Below are 4,420 nucleotides of genomic sequence, written 5' to 3' on the forward strand. Positions count from 1 at the left end.
GATCGTCACATTGGCCGTTCTGCTCAAGGAAACGCTTGTACTTATCGTCTGCAAAGCTATGTCGCGTGTTGCCGTGGGCGTAAACAGGAAAAGCATCATAGTAGAACACAGATGAAGCTTCTAAGTTGATGTAATAGCCAGTAAGAAGTAGTCCATTTCAAGTTTTAGGTATCGATTATTGACTTTTTAGCTGGCTTTGGTGCCTTGGACATGAGCTAGGACCTTACGATTCTGCATGAAAGGAGGACTAGCAGCCGAGTTGCAGGGGAGAATGTGAAAAGTGTTCATATGTAGTAAATACCTGAGAAATCCGTCCGTTTTCATCATTTGTTATCGAATCGACTTAAAGCCAGATCGTCACATTGCCCGCTGTGCTCTCGGAAACGGTTCTACTTATCGTCTGCAAAGCTATGTCGCGTGTTGCCGTAGGCGGAAACAGGAAAAGCACCGTAGTAGAACACAGATGAAGCTTCTAAGTTGATGTAATAGCCAGTAAGAAGTAGTCCAATTCAAGTTTTAGGTATCGATTATTGACTTTTTAGCTGGCTTTGGTGCCTTGGACATGAGCTAGGACCTTAAGATTCTGCATGAAAGGAGGACTAGCAGCCGAGTTGCACGGGAGAATGTGAAAAGTGTTCATATGTAGTAAAAACCTGAGAAATCCGTCCGTTTTGGTCATTTGTTATCGAATCGACTTAAAGCCAGATCGTCACATTGGCCGTTCTGCTCTCGGAAACGCTTGTACTTATCGTCTGCAAAGCTATGTCGCGTGTTGCCGTGGGCGTAAACAGGAAAAGCATCATAGTAGAACACAGATGAAGCTCATAAGTTGATGTAATAGCCAGTAAGAAGTAGTCCATTTCAAGTTTTAGGTATCGATTATTGACTTTTTAGCTGGCTTTGGTGCCTTGGACATGAGCTAGGACCTTATGATTCTGCATGAAAGGAGGACTGGCAGCCGAGTTGCAGGGGAGAATGTGAAAAGCGTTCATATGTAGTAAAAACCTGAGAAATCCGTCCGTTTTCGTCATTTGTTATCGAATCGACTTAAAGCCAGATCGTCACATTGCCCGCTCTGCTCTCGGAAACGGTTCTACTTATCGTCTGCAAAGCTATGTCGCGTGTTGCCGTAGGCGGAAACAGGAAAAGCACCGTAGTAGAACACAGATGAAGCTTCTAAGTTGATGTAATAGGCAGTAAGAAGTAGTCCAATTCAAGTTTTAGGTATCGATTATTGACTTTTTAGCTGGCTTTGGTGCCTTGGACATGAGCTAGGACCTTAACATTCTGCCTGAAAGGAGGACTAGCTGCCGCGTTGCACGGGAGAATGTGAAAAGTGTTCATATGTAGTAAAAACCTTAGAAATCCGTCCATTTTCGTCATTTGTTATCGAATCGACTTAAAGCCAGATCGTCACTTTGACCGCTCTTCTCTCTGAAACGGTTGTACTTATCGTCTGCAAAGCTATGTCGCGTGCTGCGGTATGTGGAGACACTAAAAGCACCATAGTAGAACACAGATGAAGCTTCTAAGTTGATGTAATTGCCAGTAAGAAGTAGTACAATTCAAGTTTTAGGTATCGATTATTGACTTTTTAGCTGGCTTTGGTGCCTTGGACATGAGCTAGGACCTTAATATTCTGTATGAAAGGAGGACTAGCAATCGAGTTGCACGGGAGAATGTGAAAAGTGTTCAAATGTAGTAAAAACCTGAGACATCCGTCCGTTTTCGTCATTTGTTATCGAATCGACTTAAAGCCAGATCGTCACATTGGCCGCTCTTCTCTCTGAAACGGATGTACTTATCGTCTGCAAAGCTATGTCGAGTGCTGCGGTATGCGGAGACACTAAAAGCACCATAGTAGAACACAGATGAAGCTTCTAAGTTGACGTAATAGCTAGGAAGAAGTAGTACAATTCAAGTTTTAGGTATTGAATATTGACCTTTTAGCTGGCTTTGGTGCCTTGGACATGAGCTAGGACCTTAACATTCTTCATGAAAGGGGGACTAGCAGCCGATTTGCATGGGAGAATGTGATAAGTGTTCATATGTAGTAAAAACCCGAGAAATCCGCCCGTTTTCGTCATTTGTTATCGAATAGACTTAAAGCCATATCGTCACATTGGCCGCTCTCCTCTCTGAAACGGTTGTACTTGTCGTTTGCAAAGCTATGTCGCGTGCTGCGGTATGCTGAGACACTAAAAGCACCATAGTAGAACACAGATGAAGCTTCTAAGTTGATGTAATAGCCAGTCAGAAGTAGTACAATTCAAGTTTTAGGTATCGATTATTGACTTTTTAGCTGGCTTTGGTACCTTGGACATGAGCTAGGACCTTAAGATTCTGCATGAAAGGAGGACTAGCAGCCGAGTTGCATGGGAGAATGTGAAAAGTGTTCGTATGTAGTAAAAACCTGAGAAATCCGTCCGTTTTCGTCATTTGTTATCGAATCGACTTAAAGCCAGATCGTCACATTGGCCGCTCTTCTCTCTGAAACGGTTGTACTTATCGTCTGCAAAGCTATGTCGCGTGCTGCGGTATGCGGAGACACTAAAAGCACCATAGTAGAACACAGATGAAGCTTCTAAGTTGATGTAATAGCCAGTAAGAAGTAGTACAATTCAAGTTTTAGGTATGGATTATTGACTTTTTAGCTGGCTTTGGTGCCTTGGACATGAGCTAGGACCTTAAGATTCTGCATGAAAGGAGGACTAGCAGCCGAGTTGCACGGGAGAATGTGGAAAGTGTTCATATGTAGTAAAAAGCTTAGAAATCTGTCCGTTCTCGTCATTTGTTATCGAATCGACTTAAAGCCAGATCGTCACATTGGCCGCTCTTCTCTCTGAAACGGTTGTACTTATCGTCTGCAAAGCTATGTCGCGTGCTGCGGTATGTGGAGACACTAAAAGCACCATAGTAGAACACAGATGAAGCTTCTAAGTTGATGTAATAGCCAGTAAGAAGTAGTAGCATTCAAGTTTTAGGTATCGATTATTGACTTTTTAGCTGGCTTTGGTGCCTTGGACATGAGCTAGGACCTTAATATTCTGCATGAAGGGAGGACTAGCAATCGAGTGGCACGGGAGAATGTGAAAAATGTTCATATGTAGCAAAAACCTGAGAAATCCGTCCGTTTTCGTCATTTGTTATCGAATCGACTTTTAGCCAGATCGTCACATTGGCCGCTCTTCTCTCTGAAACGGTTGTACTTATCGTCTGCAAAGCTATGTCGCGTGCTGCGGTATGCGGAGACACTAAAATCACCATAGTAGAACACAGATGAAGCTTCTAAGTTCATGTAATAGCAGGTAAGAAGTAGTACAATTCAAGTTTTAGGTATCGATTATTGACTTTTTAGCTGGCTTTGGTGCCTTGGACATGAGCTAGGACCTTAAGATTCTGCATGAAAGGAGGACTAGCAGCCGAGTTGCACGGGAGAATGTGAAAAGTGTTCATATGTAGTAAAAACCTTAGAAATCTGTCCGTTTTCGTCATTTGTTATCGAATCGACTTAAAGCCAGATCGTCACATTGGCCGCTCTTCTCTCTGAAACGGTTGTACTTATCGTCTGCAAAGCTATGTTGCGTGCTGCGGTATGTGGAGACACTAAAAGCACCATAGTAGGAAACAGATGAAGCATCTAAGTTGATGTAATAGCCAGTAAGAAGTAATCCAATTCAAGTTTTGGGTATCGATTATTGACTTTTTAGCTGGCTTTGGTGCCTTGGACATGAGCTAGGACCTTAAGATTCTGCATGAAAGGAGGACTAGCAGCCGAGTTGCACGGGAGAATGTGAAAAGTTTTCATATGTAGTAAAAACCTGAGAAATCCGTCCGTTTTCGTCATTTGTTATCGAATCGACTTAAAGCCAGATCGACACATTGGCCGCTCTTCTCTCTGAAACGGTTGTACTTATCGTCTGCAAAGCTATGTCGCGTGCTGCGGTATGCTGGGACACTACAAGCACCATAGTAGAACACAGATGAAGCTTCTAAGTTGATGTACTAGCCAGTAAGAGGTAGTACAATTCAAGTTTTAGGTACTGAATATTGAGCTTTTAGCTGGCTTTGGTGCCTTGGACATGAGCTAGGACCTTAAGATTCTGCATGAAAGGAGGACTAGCAGCCGAGTTGCACGGTAGAATATAAAAAGTGTTCATATGTAGTAAAAACCTGAGACATACGTCCGTTTTCGTCATTTGTTTTCGAATCGACTTAAAGCCAGATCGTCACATTGACCGCTCTTCTCTCTGAAACGGTTGTACTTATCGTCTGCAAAACTATCTCGCGTGATGCGGTATGTGGAGAAACTAAAACCACCGTAGTAGAACACACATGAAGCTTCTAAGTTGATGTAATAGCCAGTAAGAAGTAGTACAATTCTAGTTTTAGGTATCGATTATTGACTTTTTAGCTGGCT

This window comes from Schistocerca gregaria, unplaced genomic scaffold (assembly GCF_023897955.1).
Source record: "Schistocerca gregaria isolate iqSchGreg1 unplaced genomic scaffold, iqSchGreg1.2 ptg000492l, whole genome shotgun sequence".
Classification (NCBI taxonomy): domain Eukaryota; kingdom Metazoa; phylum Arthropoda; class Insecta; order Orthoptera; family Acrididae; genus Schistocerca; species Schistocerca gregaria.